Genomic DNA, 17,242 nt, shown 5'->3' on the forward strand with positions numbered 1-17,242 from the left:
GTGAAAAGCTGGAGCAGCATCCCTGAGAATTTGACTTCAAGACCTCCCCGTGCTGTCTACACCCGTTTCTTTATCCAGAAAATGACTGAGAGCCAGGAGTGAGAGGTCTGAGCCCAGGAGATGATTGGAGGCCATTGCACTTTCTGCCACACAGCTTCCGTCATCATCTTCTTTGCAGAAATTACTAGACAAAGGCCCTGAACTGACATTCATTCTCAGAGATAAAAACATCACTGTTGTCCACCTGGCAATCTAAGAACTCATGGAAGTCAAACAATCAATGAAGTTTTGCCTCTGGTCCATTTCATTATAGGCACAGTGGATCCATGAACCCATCCTGTACTTATTTCTCCAATTCCAGACAGAATCTTTATAGTGTTTCATGACTGCTGTAGTGAATGCTATTATGGCATAAAAGGCCAAGTGGAAGCCACTAGAAATTCCTCTGTTTATGAAAATAGTAAAACCCAAAGCAATATTGCATTCCTGGAGAGATTTCAGAGATTAGTGCCACCATTAAGGACTTGAAAGATGCAGGGGTGGTGATTCCTACCATATTTCTATTCAAGTCATTATTCAACTGCAGAAGACATGGATTATGGAGAATAACAGTGGATTATTGTAAATTTGATCAGGTGATTATTGCAATTGCATCTGCCATTCCAGATGTGGTTTCATTAGTGGAGAAAATTAACACATCCACTGACACCTGGTATGCAGCTATTGATATAGCGAGTGCTTTTTTTTCTACATCTCATCATAAAGACCACCAGAAGCAGTAGGCTTTCAGCTGGCAAAGCCAGCTAAAGTACACCTTATCTGCCTTATTGTTCAGGGGTATATTGACTCTCCAAACCCATTTTACAAATTAGTCCTCAGAGACCTTTACTGTCTTACCACTCCACAGACATCATACTGGCCCCTTATCTTGATTATAGCTTTAGTGATAAGAAGGTAGCAACTTCTCTAGAACATTGGTAAGACATTTGCATGCATGAGGGTGGGAAATAAACCTCACAGAAATTGAGAGTCTTACTCCCTCAGTCAAATTTCTAGGGGTCCAGTTGTCTGAAGCATAATGGGTTGCAGCAACCCATCTTTTACTATTAAGAAAGGGTTACAACAGAGTAGAACTGTTTGGATTCTGGAGGGAACATTGAGCACGCTACACGAAATCATTTACTGAGTAACCTGAAAATCTTCTAGTTTTGAGTGGGGCCTAGAACAAGAAATAGTCCTGCAACAGACCCAGGCTGCAGTGCTAGTGGCTCTGCCATTGGGGTCATGTGAACCAGCAAAGCTGGTTTGGCTTGAAGTGTCAGAGGTGAACAGGGATACTGTTTGGAGGCTTTGGCAAGTTCCTACAGATGAATCACAGCACAGACCTTTAGAATTTTGAAGCAAAGTTCTCCATCCTCTGTGGTTAACTACTCTTCCTTTAAAAAAAGCTTTAAGTTTGTTCCCAGGTTCTTAGCACAGACTGAATACTTGGCTATATGCCACCACATTACCATGTGGCCTAAGATGCTCATCATAAACAGAGTATTGTTTAAATTACTAAGCCATAAAGTTAGACATGTACAGCAGCACTCCATCATCAAATGGAAATGCTACATATCAGATTAAGCTAGAGCAGGTCCTAAAGGCACAAATAGGTTGTGTGAGGAAGTGGCACTTATTTTCATGGCTCTACTCTTGCTACATTGCTTGCACTCTCTCTCTCTTTCTCTCTCTCTCTCTTTATATATATATATGTATATATATATACATATATATATATACATACACACACATATAACCTTATGAGAGTTCGTTCTCGATGACCAGTTGACTGAAGCAGAAAAACTTAAGCATGGTTTATAGATGGTTCTGCACAATATGTAGGCACCACTTGAAAGTAGACAACTGCAGCACTACAGTCCCACTCTAAGATGTCCCCGTAGTATATTCTGAAAAGAAAATCCCTCCAGAGAGCAAAATTATGAGTACCTGGTTGTCCTACTGTCAACAGAAAGTCAGGGTTATTTGGGAATTTATAGTTCTTGTATTTGTCAAAATTGACTCAAATATTTAATTCTCAGAGTACTGCATCTTCTTTATCAGTGTCATTTCCTATAAAATTTGGTGACACTTGAATTCAACCTACATTGTAATTCTTCAACTCATCCAATGAACTTTGAATAAAATTTCCAACTATTTCTGCCTGTGAGAGCAGGCCTGTCCTCAAGAAATTGGGTAATTCCCAAAGGCTATGACAGCTTCAAAGGAGAGAGTCAACATGTAGTGAGGACTCTAAGAAGGCAAAGACATTTTACTCCCTTCCTCCAACAAAGAGTTGTGACTTTGCTACAGGAAAGCCATGCACTGAGAGAGGAGCAAATCATCTCTGTTCCTCATTCTATTTGTGTTTATAATGTCTAAATTAATGATATGAATATAATAGATTAGTTATTTTGCAAAACAAAATATTGTATTAGATGTAAAACCAACAGAGAGCACTCTAGTAAAAAATGAAACATGGGCTGGGCGCGGTGGCTCACGCCTGTAATCCTAGCACTCTGGGAGGCCGAGGCGGGTGGATGGCTCAAGGTCAGGAGTTTGAGACCAGCTCTGAGCAAGAGCGAGACCCCGTCTCTACTGAAAATAGAAAGAAATTATCCGGCCAACTAAAATATACATAGAAAAAATTAGCCGGGCATGGTGGCACATGCCCGTGGTCTCAGCTACTCGGGCGGCTGAAGCAGTAGGATCGCTTAAGCCCAGGAGTTTGAGGTTGCTGTGAGCTAGACTGACGCCACGGCACTCACTCTAGCCAGGGCAACAAAGTGACACTCTGTCTCAAAAAAAAAAAAAAAAAAATGAAACATGGACCTCAAAACCAGGAACAAAGATATAAACAGAGATCAAGAAAACAAATCAAAGGAAGATACTTATTTATAATGCATCACCTAGAGTTCAATCACTTGGAGAATCTTCTGGGATGTCCAGATAGTGAGCTACAAAGGACTCAGATAACTATATGTTGAGTGGAAAATTTATTCATAACCATGGTATTATTTTCAATTTCTGATTGTATATTGCTAGTATGTAGAAATACAGTTGATTTTTCTTACAGGATTTTTTTATGTAGACAGTCATATTATCTACAAATGAAAAATTTTACCTCTTCCTTTTCAATCCAGATGCCATTTATTTATTATGTATGCCTAATTTCACTGTCAAACACCTCCAGTACAATGTTGAATAGAAGTGGTCAAAGAAGTTATCTCTATCTTGTTCCTGATCTTAGAGGAAAATATTCAGTCTTTCATCATCAAGCATGATGTTGTGTAAAATTAAAAGACTGACCATACCAAGTCCTACAGAAGATATAGAGGACCTACAATTCTAACACATGCTGGTAGAAACAGAAAATGTTACAACCATTTTGAAAAGCGGTTTGGCAGTTTCTTAAAAAGTTCATACACCTATCATGTGATCCAGGCATTCCACTAGTAGTGGAGAAAAGGAAATATATATCTATATAAATATTAGTACACAAATGTTCACAGAAGCCTAATTGTAATAATCAAAAACTGGAAACAGCCCCAAACATCCATCAACAGATAAATGGCTAATCAAATTGAAACAATGCAATACTACTCGGCCATAAAGAGGAATAAACTATTGGTACCTGCAGCAACAAGGAAGAATCTCAAAATAATTTTGTTGAGTGGAGGAAGCTGAACATATCCCCTCTCAAAAAAAAAAGCACATACTGTATGACTTCATTTATATACAACTTTAGAAAATGCAAACTAAACTATAGTGGCAGGAAGCAGATCAGTGGTTACTTAGAGATGGAGGAGTGGGAAAGAGCAGGAAGAAGCGATTACCAAGGAACCCAAGGAAACTTTTAGAGGTGGTAGATATAGTCAGTCTCCTAATTGTGATGATGGTTTCACAGGTGTATACAGTTGTCAAAACTTAAACTGTAAACTTAAAGTATGTTCAGTTTATTGTATGTCAGCTATACCTCAATAAAGTAGTTTTAAAATGACATACGATGACAGATCTTCAGTAATATTTAATTATTAATAAATGTTTTCCTGGGTTCTAAGTTTCTCTATCAAATATAATTCTTAAAATGTGTACTTTTATAGAGTTCTTCCTTCCTTTTGCATTTTTTTATTTTTTTAGTGGCCTCTATTTGTTGCATGAAGCCGTCATACAATTTTGTGAATATGTTCTTTATAGTGAATTATTGTTTTTTTGGACACTAAGAGGGAAATTACATGATTATTACCTCAAAAATATATTTCAAAACATTTTGTTATGGTATCTAAATTTAAAATTGTATGAATTATTAATTACTGTTCTACAAACAGCGTAAGTGCCCAATGTAAGTATATATGAAAAATTAAATTAAGGTTGAATGTAGGCAGATGAACAGACTGGAAAAATTAATAAAGACATCAGAATAGATGTAGTAGAGAGAAGGCACACAATCACAGAGAAATAAAATTGGCTTTAAATGAATGAAAATCATTCTATATATTCTAAAAGTGGAAGCTAATTATTATTTTAAATATGGACATTTTAGGCAAATGTACATTATGCAAACTGATCACAAAGTGAATCAGTTCAGTCATGTGAGTTTCATTTGTTTCTGTACCCCCCAAATACTCAGTTTTCTTTTCTGACTTCTCCTATGCTTGGTCGAGAATAAGCTGATATTGCTCACCCTGTGCAGGTGGGGCCAGGGGTGAAATAGATCACAGGTTTGGCTACTGTCATAGTTCCACTCCTGGCTACCCTAGTTTTCTATTCTTTTCTCTCTTTTTTTCTCTTCAGAAAATCATTTTTCTTCCTATATTGTTCAAAGCAATGTTATTGAAGCATAATACTGAAAGGAATAATAGAACAAATTGTTAAAGCACTTTGAAAGGGAATTATCCTGAACTGATTGTTCACATTCTGAGGTGCTGCCCCACCATGCAATCTTGGATGTTGGTTGAGTCTGAAAGATCTTCAGAGCCATCAAAGGAGCCATCTTCTAAGTGTCATGTATGTATTGATTATTCTTGAAGAACTATTTTGTAAAATGCATATACAATCTACCACAAATAAATCTCTCATGGTAATATTCTGTACACATTGCTCTGAACTTTGCTATTATGTTAAAATATATGTACATACATAATAATCTTTCTCCTTTTCTTTTAAATATGTATCATACTTCACTGTATAGTTATGCCATAATCTATTTAATTAAATAATTCTGAATTATTTAATAAGTTAATAAATATTTAATAACACCTGAATTACGTAGGCTTTTCTCAATCTTGCAATTACAAATAATGCTGCAGAGAATAAGCTTAAACACAATATAATCTCTCAGTGTGCAAGTATATCTCACACATTTGTGGAAATGCTGCATCAAAGGCTATGTGCATAAAGGATATATGTATTTGAAATATTGGTAGATCTTGCCAAATTGTCCTCCATACCAGCCATGCATGGGGTATTGTCTGTGGAGAGCACAATTGAATAAGATCCTGAGCACACTTAACACAACCTTTTAGTTCATTCCCAGCCACAACTATGAAGCAAAACCAGACAATACACGAAAACTGCAGGAAAAAAAATTAAAACCGGCAATTCCTGTAATGCTGGAATGTTGCCTTCTCTCAGAGGTGAGAGTTAGCAATCTGGGGCCTGGAAGGATAGTGAGGGGTGGAAAGGGACTGAGTGGAGAGATTTGTTGAGGGGGCTTTGGAAGTGACCTCCTTTTGTGTATTGCCGAAAGTAAACATGCCAAGTAAACAGGAGTGGCTAACATTAATAGAAAAAAATTGTAGCATTCAAGCCGTTATTGATACATATTTTCAATGCATAAATAGCATCTTCATGTCAAGCTGTGATGGCCGAGTGGTTAAGGTGTTGGACTCGAAATCCAATGGGGTCTCCCCGCGCAGGTTCAAATCCTGCTCACAGCGCTCCCTGCTGTTTTTCCCGAGTCGCAAAACTCTCAGCTTTCCATCTTATACCATTTGCAAACTGAGAAGAGAGCCGCATCCTATCTCGAGCTCTGTGTTGGCCCGCCCACCTATGCCGTAGGCCTCCCTCTGATTATTTCCGCCCTTCCATCCTACTCCTCCAAGCTGGGCAACTGTGAACCCCTCAGCACGGGGCGGGTCGACGGCCTCTTTATGGTCCACACAAAGCCTGGAACTTAGCGTTCAGAATAGCTGCTTGTACACTGAGATCGCTGTATGTGAAAGCAGCCGCAGATCCCCATGGCAAAGTGACACTGAGGAAATGTTGTTTTAAAAAATCTGGAATGAATCTGATAATAGAAATGTTGTTACCAACCTTAAACAGTTCTCCAGCATTAAAAACAAATCAATCAGGCTGATGGAAACCAAAAAGGTCGAGGATCATAAACATCCATTAGTATGTGCGTGCCAGGCGCTCTTAAAAATATTGTATAGAATTGAGGAAATTGAGGCCAAAGAAGGATACACAACTTGGCCAAGGGAACAAATCTAGTAGGAAAGAGTCGGGATAAATGCCCTGCGCACCGTGGCTGCGCTCGGATCCAAAAAATTGGGCCTCTAGCTCGCAGAGGACAGGACCGCTCCACTTATAAATACTTTTGCGTCTTCACGTGCCTGTTTCTTCACATTGAGCCATTAAATAATATTTACCCAATTTATCTAATAATGACTGGTATTCTATAATTTTATAATGATATTAACTATGAGCTTCTAAGTTGCTATGTGAATTTGGTTCTTAAAATGTTTACCTTTTTTGAATTCTTGCATCTATTTTGCCTAATTTGGAGGAGGGAAAGTTGTTTCTTAATGTCTTTTCTGTTGCTTAGAGTCTGAAATTAATTTCTCCATAGTGAGTTATGGTTCTTTGGAGAGTGAGATGGAAAACATGATTAATACCTCAAGAATGTATTTTATTCCATTTCTTTTTCATTATATCAAAATTTAAAAGTATATGGATTACTAGTTACTGATCCACACCCAACATCAGTATCTGATACAAGTATATTTTAAAAATGAAATTGTTTAATGAATGGATGGATGAACTGTATAAATTAATGAAACATTCACAAGTACAAACAATAGAAACAAACAGACACATCAATGAAAAAATGAGGACAGTCACTCTACCACATACGTGATGTTCCTAAGTAGAAAATTTCTTTCTAAATGTAAATATCTTTAAGGGAATGTAACTTAGGTTGACCACAAAGAAAAGCTGTCTACCTTGCCAGAATCCACAAAGTCTTGTTCAATTCATTTGCATCTCAAATCAACTCAATCCTAATGAATAATAGATAATCAACAGTAGTATCCAGGATGGGGCTGGTGGTGCAATGAATAATGCATCTGACTATGGATCAGAAGATTCTAGGTTTGACTCCTGGCTGATTCAGTTCTCTTTTTCTTTTCTTTTTAAAATATATGTAGAAAACTATCTTCCTGTATGCATTGTTCAAACTAGTAATAGAAACAAGTTCTTAAAGTCCTTCAGCAGAATTAAGTGAGGCTCTTCATCTTTCACGGTACTGCCACACAGTACAATCTTGACCGTTAAGTCTGAGTGAATACTCAAAGTATCTGAAATTTCATTCTTTTTATCTCCTTTCTTTTACTGATACTGAGAAAGAGGGTTGGCTGAAAGAGATGTCTGGAAAGACAACTCAAAAAATCAAATAAATATTATTAAACGGTAGAAAGGAATGAAGTTCTAATACATGCTACAACATGAACGAACCTTGAAAACATCTAAGAGTAACACGTATATGGAAAAAAAACAACAATGCAGCAACAGAGGTAAAGAATGCCTTTGACAGACTGACTAGTAGACTCTACAAAGGCAAGAAAAGAATCAGTAAACTTGAAGATAGGCCAATAGAAACTACCCAAACTGTAGCACAAAGAAAAAAAATGAAAAAAAAAAAAACATTGAAAAGTTATTAATTAATACCAAATGGTCTAAACATGTGCAACTAAAATCCTAGAAGGAGACAAGAAAGAGAAAAGGGTAGGAAAAATTTTAAAGAGACAATGGCTGATTATTTTCCCAAAATAATGAAATATATCAAGTCATAGCTCCAAAGTCAGAGGACCCCAAACAGGATAAGCAGAAAGAAAGAAAAAAAAACAACAACAACTATTTGTATCATATTCAAACTGCTGAAAAACCAAAGAAAAAGAGATAGTATTGAAGGCAGTCCCAAAAACCTAAAGACATTACATACAGCTAGTTTAGAGCAGATTTCTCATCGGGTATTTATATGCCAGAAGACAAGGGAATGACATTTAAAGCTCCAAGTGAAACAAAACAAAACAAAACAAAACAAAACAAAACCCTTTAACTCAGAACTCTCTACCAAGCAAAAATTATTTTCCAAAAAGCAAGAAGAAATAAAAATATTTTCAGAAAAACAAAAACTAAAGAATATAGTACCAGCCCACCTGGACAATAAGAAGTATTATAAGAATTTGTTCAGAACAAAAGACATTGTATAATAAAGACATCTACATCTTGCCCAGCAGGATATTTTTGTAGAAATAGACCAGTTATTCTAAAATGTATATGGAAAATTAAAAGAACCAAAATGGCCAATTATTATTAAGAAGAAAAACAAAGTTAGGTGACTCATACTAAGTGATTTCAAGATTGAACATACAGCTATAATAAAACAAGATGATGTAATATTGAAAAAGTATAGACATATAGATCAATACAACAGAAGGAAAGTCTAGAAATAGATTTTCATATATGGGGCCAATTGACTTTTGACAAAGTTGCAAAGGCAATTCAATGGAGAAAGGATAGTCTTTTTAGCAAATGGCACTGGAACAATCAGACATCCACATGCAAAAAAATTAAAAATTAAAAAAATTTAAAAAAGAAACCCTTATTTGCACCCTTTTACTAAAATTAACTCAAAATGGGTCACTGATCTAAATGTAAAACCTAAAATAATATAGCTTTTAGAAAAGACAGAAGAAAAAAATGTTTGTGACATTGGGTTGGCATTATCTTCCCCACACCAAAATTGATAAATTAGGTCTTATCCAAATGAAAAACTTCTTTGCAAAAGTCATTGTTGAGAAAACATTAAAAGACAAGTTTTACAATGACAAAAAACATTTGCAAAACACATCTGATTAGTGTAGTGTGTCCAGAATATACAGAGAACGCTCAGAATACAAAAATAAAAACAATTAAAAATGGGCAAATATTTGAGCACACACATTACAAAAAAAAATACATATAGCTAACAAATAAACACATGAAAATATGCTTTAATCACAGCATTATTTTGGTCTTTCATAACCAGATTCAACCTTGATGCCATCATTGAACAGTAGATAGGTAAAATGTGATAAATGCATAATATCAAATATTATACAACCATGAGATATAACAGAATATATGCGCATGTTACAATGCATGTAAACCTTAAAAAAAAATTTTTAAAAAGATACTTGACACAATAAGCTTTTTCCCTCTGTTAACATTAACTATTTTGTTCTCTGGCCTTCAAAATCTTGCTGCTGCTCTCCACTTTCTCATCTTTTTGTATTTGTGTATTTATGCCTTTAAATACCCATAATGCACTGTATAGTGTAGCTTGGAATAGAGAGAAAGCAAATGTTGCACTTAATTTGCCATCATTATAGTTAGATCTATCTCTGACTGACTATAATTTTTCAACACTGTGGAACCTTAAAGATTAGTTAAAATAGTGGGTAGTAATAGGAAACCACAATTTATACTGGGATCAAAATACTAAAAAGGCTAGAAAATTATTTTTGTGTCAAATTTCCCTGCCTCTCATGTCATCACTCATCATTTCAATCTAATGAGGTTAAACTGAAGGAACACATATTACATCTAGGACATAATCAAACCTCATCTGTAAGTTTCTTGTTATTTCTAATCACTCTAAGTTCTGAAAAATACTGGCTCAATTACCATTGTATTCTCTCCCCTACTGCTCCAACTTTTCAGAATATAGAGTTAAAAAACAGGATCTACATGAGCTCCCTTAGAAAGACACAAATGGGACTATCTTCTATTTCTGAGCATTAATTTGTCTCTGTAGTGCTGAACTCAAGGTTTGCTCATGCCATCTGTATCCCTGGTCTTTTTCTTTATTCCCTGGTCTTTTCTTTATTGGCTGAAGCTAGCATCATTCCACATTTCCATAGCTTCCACAACAGTCCCAGAAATCAGCTATTTATTCTGTGTTCCAAGAGAATGGCACTCAGGCTTTGGTGAAATGGTTTTAGGGGGGCCCTTATTGTAGCCAGAAGAAAATGAGGGAATGCCAGCCAGACCCCAGAACCCTATAGTCCACTGATGCAGGTGTCTAGATAGGAAAGATTGTAAAACAACTCCTTGTCTCTCTATTATGAAATAAAAAACCAGGACAAAGGGATCAACACTTGGTTTATTTTAGATCTCCTGCAGAGCAAAACTAGGTCCTTCTGCATATAACACACAAGTGATAACCACCGCACTAAGGTACAATGCCACTGCTGAGGAGGACAGGTACAAATGCTAGAAACAGTGAAAGACAAACAACAAATAAGCCATGGTCAACAGATCCAAGGACGGTCTCACCACAAGCTCAGGTAAGGAGGGTATTTTAAGTGCTAAGTAACCTTATATGCCTCTCCCTTGGCATAAGTTTGAAAGGCCCATGAGTTAGAATGTACAGGGAAAAGGTTAAGTTTAGATGTTCAAAACTGAATTCTTGATTTTTACCTGGCTCTTATTCATTCATTCATTCAAGGGATATTGATTGAATCCCTATTATAAGTCAGGGCCTGTTAGTAGCTGGGAATAAGGCAGTGAACACAACAAGTGAAATAGCCTTTTTCTTATGGAACCAGTTCACAGTGGTTTTAGTTCCTAGCAAAGAGTAGTTGCTGATTAAATATGCCTTTCTTCAATGAAAATCTTTACATAGCAGAACCTTTTATCAACTCTTCTTCAGGATCAGTAAAATTTGATCTCCTGGATATTTTTCACTATGCTATGTATGAGACAATTATGGACAAGGAGGCTGCCAATACAGACACATGAAATGGCAAAAAGTACACATAGTGTTAGAAGCATATATACATAGTCATGTGTGTATGTGTGCATACATGTATATATATATACACATTTATTAACAATAAGCATATTGCAGTGTATAGGCCCTAACGAATAAAGTTTTTCTGTCATGATTTTAAACTTCCCCAAACAAACCCAGGTGTATAGTTCTTGCTACACACCTTTGCATGAACACTGCCTCTGTCTTTTGTTTCAAACCTCAAGAAAGTGTCTCCTTTAGGTGTAAGTGGGAGTTTGAGTGAAGCTCACTACCAAGCTCCTGATAAGCTGCCAGAAATGAAGAGAAAAACACTCAAGTCGATATCCTGCCTAATTTTTTGTATGCCAGCCCAGAAATAAGCATACAACATACCATGATATTTCTTGATATAAAATTTCTCAGAAGACTGCTTGAGATTTCCCTGTGTGGTGCTTGTGAAGAAAGTGGGGCTCCAAGAGTAGCATTTATTTGGCTATGAGAATAACTCATGGGTTTTGAAGCTAGATAAAAGTCAGAAAGTATAGGGAAATTGCCCCTCTGGGGGGGAAAAAAAAAAGTCTGAAGGACAGCATAAATTTAAGGTTCATTTTAACTAATTTACAAATGTAAGAGAGCCAAAGCAAGTGGGTTTCCGTAGTGTAGTGGTTATCACGTTCGTCTAACACGCGAAAGGTCCCCGGTTCGAAACCGGGCGGAAACAAGGTTGAGACTCTTTTTTCCTCACCCTGCCTCCACTTGTGTTCATGTCATATCCCTTCCATTGAATGAGTTTAGAAAAGATGCTGCACCTGGCTGTGGCCACCCATAGAAAAGGTGTAGTCCCCTTCTGTTCAGGGCAGGAACAGAGTGAACAGCCCCGAGGCTGTGCGGTTGATGTTTGCAGGGAGGATCAAGAAGTCAACTGTTAACTGCAGCAGAATGAGCCAAGTGGAGAGTAGTAGGAGGATGCAGAGAGATGACAGAATGGAGGCCACTTTTAAAGGAGGTTGGGTTTTACTCTGATAAAATGAGATGTTAGGTTTCAAGCAGTGAATGGATTACAAGGGATTTAAATTCTTAAAAGGTCTTTCTGCCAGCTCTGTGGAGAAAATTTTGTAGGGAGAAAAGAATGGAATCAAGATCTGTTAGGTATGGACAGGGTGGTGACAGTTGAAGTGGTGAGAAGTACAGTCTGGATATATTTTAAAGGTAGAACCAAAAGGAATTTCAGAGAAAATGGATGTGAGGAGTGAAAGAATAGAATCAGTGATGACTTCAAAGTTTTTTGCCTGAGAAACGAAAGGATGGAGCTGCCATTAGCTGAAATGGGAAAGACTGGACATAGAAGAATTATTAGGGGAAAATGGGAGTTCAGTTGTAGACATGCTCAAACATCCCAGTGTAATGCTGAGGAATCAGTTGAATATACAAATCTGGACTTTAATAGAGTGGTCTAGACTGCAGATTCAAATTTGTGAGTGGTAGTTAAAGACTCCTCCCGACCCCGCCCCTACCCCCCCCCCCCCTTTTTTTTTGACACAGTCTCGTTCTGTTGCCTGGGCTAGAGTGCAGTGGCTTCATCATAGCTCACTGCAGCCTCAAACTCCTGGGCTCAAGCGATCCTCCTGCCTCAGACTACAGGTGTGGGCTGCTCCGCCCGGCTAATTTTTTCTGTTTATTGTAGAGCTGGGCATCTCGCTCTTGCTTAGGCTAGTCTTGAAATCCTTACCTCAAGTGATCTTCTGGCCTTGACCTGCCAGCATGCTAGGATTACAGGTGTGATCCACTGCACCCGGCCTATAGACATTATTTAAGTAATGAAAATAAATAAGTGAGTGTATATAGAAAAGAGATACAAGGACCAAGCCCTGAAATATTCCACCATAAAGCTGGCTGGTGAGAAGAGGAGAAACAAAGGCTATTGAGAAGGAGGAGCCAGGGAGGTAGAAAGACAATCAGGACTGCAATGTCTTAGAAGTCAAACAAAGAAAATGTTTTAAGAAGGATAATGTGCCTGTTGAGCCTGAGAAGTCAAGACAAACGAGGACTTGGGAGTGATCATTAATCTTAGACATGTAGAGATCATTGGTGATCTTGACCAGAAGTTTCCATGAAGTGGTGATGCAAAAAAACCTGAAGGTAGTAGGTTTAAAAAAGATTGGGAGGGGAGAAACTGCAGATAGTAAATTTGGGTAACTATAGGAGATGTTTTTATAAAGTCATCTGAGAAATGGGACACTAGCTAGAGGAAAATGTTGAGTCAAGAGAAGCTTTTTTAAGATAGGGGTCAAATGGCATATTTGAATTTTTGCGGGAATAACCCATTAGTCAGGGGAAAATTGATGAACTCAATGCAGATAAAACTCTCTTTAAGTCATTAGTAATTTACTGATAGGAGTATGAGAAAATTACTGTCCCTTGAGGAGAACATGGAATGTTTCTAAGTTCTGTGATAGCAACATGTGACCAGTAGATTTTGATTTTATGTTTGTCTTCTGTTATTTTTCCTTTTCAAGGTAAAGATATGTAAAGACTCATTCTATTAATAGAACAGCTATGCTAAAATTTAAATTGGTAGAAGGAATCATGAGAAGTCCACTATGGAGTAACAGACTTGGCAGTCCACTAGCTTGGTGTGTCATTAGTGTCATTTAATAAATACTGCTCCACCTTCAGTCTGCTATCACAAAAGTGATCTATGCTCTTTGAAAGTGGCCATATTCTCTAACATGTAATGAGGACACTCAGCCTCAGGTCATGTGTAATTAGGCCAGAACTCTCAAAGGCAGTCAATCCATGGTCTGGCAAGTGATCTCTGAGGATACCTATGAGCTAGTCTTTAGTAAAAATCTCTACCCCAAAAGAGATTCAAGTAATTACATAAGGAGTACACATGGATTTTTAGGGGAGAAATTGATGATGCCTCCCCACTCTAGCCTGGGCAACAGAGCCAGACCGTCTCCAAAAATAAATAAATAAAAACAAAATTTTTAGTGCAATTTTGCTTTTAGGCCAAATTAAAATGCTGAGAACATAAAGTAACCACAAACTTGGGAAAAGAGATTGTTCTCTAGCCATAGCAAGTAACCACCAGATCTGGTTTTAAACCAATTCAATCTATCGATGATAATTGCTTTTGTGAGCACACTTTTGCAAAATAACCAATCAGTGTCCGCCCAAGGACTCTGAAAGTAAGTCAGTCAAGAATGGGCTTAACTTCAATAAACACACCTGCAAGTGCCGTCCAAACACTGGCAGTCTCTCCCAAGTAACCAGTCTCTCACAGATTATGTCAACCTAACCAAAAAAAGATCAGCCATCCATTCTCCTCAAAGGGACTATATACTGTACAAATATAGCTCTCCCTTAAATGAGCTTTGACTTTGTTTTTTAAGTATTGAGCGGTGGTTTCATCATCCTTGGAAAAAGCCCCTTAGGCAAATCTGAAATGTCTAAATTTCACTTTCTGCTGGGATTATATTTGTCATTTATTTTTCACATCAGCAATTCTGTGTATTCTATAAAATGATATCGCCTTTACAACCACATTGTTTTGCTGTAACAATGGTGACCTTAGGAGCCTTTATTAGCAGGCCAGTGACTACTCCCTGCTCCGCCGCCAGGGGCAGTGGCACAGAGAGCAGCAGTGAACTTTTGAAGCAGAAAGCTTTTATTGTGAGTGAAAAATCACTGGGGCAGAGCAAGCGTGGTTACAGGGGCAAAAAGGAGCATTACATCACTCTCATATCCTGGTGCAACAGGATCTGGGCAGTTTAGGGCTTGGTCATGCAGAACATGGATGTTGTATTCCCACACTTGGGGCACTGTCTTTAGCAAGCAGTTTTACAGAAGCGAGATAGCAGGTTAATGATTTTTCGGCACAAAACTCACATTATGACATTATTGAAATAGCTTTGACAATGTTAAAATTTCAGCTTTTAACATTATATGGCCAAAAGTTCTAACAGTCAGTAGTCTTGAAGCTTTTGGCCCTTAACAGGCTTTGGTTCCTCGTAGATGTGTATTATAATAGTCAGGTTGGGCAAACAAAATCCCAGAGTCTGAAAACACACTCTGATGATGACTCTTCGTACAGTCACTCCACAAATATTTACTGAATGTGTACTCTGTCTTCAGAACTGTTCTGAGTCCTAAAGATCCAGAAGAAAGAGGAAAAAAATCTGTCCTCATGGACAAAACCTCTCGTGGGAGCTGACTGATAGTTTAAAAGGAAAAAAGGAAAGGAAAATATGCATTGTGTCCAGTTGTGATTATCTTAACAATAATATATATATATGTACATATATATATATCAATTTCAACAGTGTTGAAAAGGCAGCTCATGGGACGAGATCAGGTAGAGGAAGCAAACGACAGATACACCGAGACTAGGCTAAACTCTGAGAAAGGGACAAGGAAAAATTGGAGCTAGGACAGCAGCCGTCAGACCCACATCCACACCAAATGCCACCCCTACTCTAGTATCCTCATTTTCTTCACTAAAATTTCTATCTTATTTCACGCTATTTGTTTCAGAAGTTTCTTTTTCTTTTTCTTCTTCTTTTCCCATCCCCTTTGGAGGCCCGGTAGGGACAGAATGGGTAGGGGTCACCGCTGAGGATTAAGAAATGAAATCAATATTTAATTACACCTTTAAGTCGAAGAGGCTGTTATTTCTATTGTGTGAAATGACTAAGGCAAAAAGGGGGGGAAAGGCCGAAAAAAAAACGTTTACTTTTTCTTGTGGCCCGTACGGGGATCGAACCCGCGACCTTGGCGTTATTAGCACCACGCTCTAACCAGCTGAGCTAACCGGCCACAGGGAACCTGTGTTTTCTATTAATTTTAAAAAAGCAAAATGTTTGTTGCCGTTGTCTTCCGAAGACACTTTCTCCGCTTAGATATTTTTAACTGTGACAAAGCGATATTGTTTCCTCAAGTTTGTCTTCATGTTTTCCATTTCCCCTTTCCTCACTCCCGAGGGGGAGAAACTGAAAAAGACACAGCGAGAACTCTACCTTCAGGAGAAAGGAACTCCGCCCCTCCGGTGGAAAATAAAACTTTCTCAAACTCGCCTATTCCGCCCTGAGAAAATAGTACAGAGAAACATTCCCGAGCAAGGCTTCCTTCTTCTGACCCTGGGAAAGATCCTGAGACCCAGGGAAGGATCTGGGAGAAGCTGGTCGATGTGATCTGCACGTCCGAATGGTTCGGTTATGAAATTGACCCACCACCCGTAATAGCTGGTGGATTTGGTCCCCGCTCCCGGCGTGAGGAAGACTGGGAGATGCCCCTTCTCTGTGCTCCCCTCAAAACGCCCGGCGGTTTGTCTGTTGCTCCACACACCTTATTATAATTAACTGATTGTGCTCCTCTTTCCTCTTGAGGGCTAGACTGTGCTGTCGTGTTCTTTCCTCTGGTACCTCGGGTGCCCGCACAGCGTGGTCGGCAGCTCAATCATTTAATTTAACTAATGGGGAAAAGGTGTGCAGAGCACATTTCTGGGGATTACCTGGTCTTCGGGTCTTCCAAATGGAGCTCAAGGATTCTCCGGCGAATGTCATCAGGAGTCTGAATTTTTTCTTCTTTCGAAAAAATTCTTTTCAACAGAAATCAATTCACCTCCTCAATGGTGGTGGAGTAGGAGGTTGGTGAAGAAAGGTAGCCTTCAGTAACAGCTCGGAAATCACCATTCTCAAGGCAAACAAACAAACAAACACTGTACGTTCCCCTCCCTCCCATTTCCCGCCGCTCGAGCTGCTCAAGGCCAAGGGCTTCTTTCTCAGCTGAGCTTCTGCGTCTCTTTGCCTCCGGCTCCTGGGACTCACTTCCAGCGGCCGCGGGCACCCTAAGGGTTCGCAAGTTCCACCAGCTCATCGCACAGCTCTTTTCAGACGCGGAACACAGGATGGCGACGCAAACCAGGTTGAGGTGTGTGTGTTGGAGGAGAGAAGTCTGAGCTCTAGAGCCCTCGCAAAGATTTTGGAAAGGCAGCTCTTCTCCTGAACAATTTCCTAGGAACTCACCGTCAGGCTCAGCTCGAGTTTGGTGACCACGCAGGCCAAGGCTGTGGTCTAGGTCTTCGGGTCGCTTTCAAGTTTCTCAGATTTCCATTTTGAGGGCAGAAAGGATAACGTTAAGCTGGCC

At 38.5% G+C, this 17,242-nt stretch overlaps 3 non-coding genes across 3 annotated transcripts; 2 read left to right on the plus strand and 1 right to left on the minus strand.

Annotated features, from left to right (window-relative positions):
* The first annotated feature begins 5,896 nt into the window (after window positions 1-5,896).
* Window positions 5,897-5,978, plus strand: TRNAS-CGA. Its single transcript has one exon. It is a non-coding gene; the product is annotated as a tRNA-Ser (tRNA).
* Window positions 5,979-11,743: 5,765 nt separating this feature from the next.
* TRNAV-AAC lies at window positions 11,744-11,816 on the plus strand. The gene has a single exon. It is a non-coding gene; the product is annotated as a tRNA-Val (tRNA).
* Window positions 11,817-15,839: 4,023 nt separating this feature from the next.
* On the minus strand, window positions 15,840-15,913 carry TRNAI-AAU. The gene has a single exon. It is a non-coding gene; the product is annotated as a tRNA-Ile (tRNA).
* Between the last annotated feature and the right edge of the window lie 1,329 nt (window positions 15,914-17,242).

The sequence above is a fragment of the Lemur catta genome, chromosome 5 (genome assembly GCF_020740605.2).
Source record: "Lemur catta isolate mLemCat1 chromosome 5, mLemCat1.pri, whole genome shotgun sequence".
In the NCBI taxonomy this organism is placed as follows: domain Eukaryota; kingdom Metazoa; phylum Chordata; class Mammalia; order Primates; family Lemuridae; genus Lemur; species Lemur catta.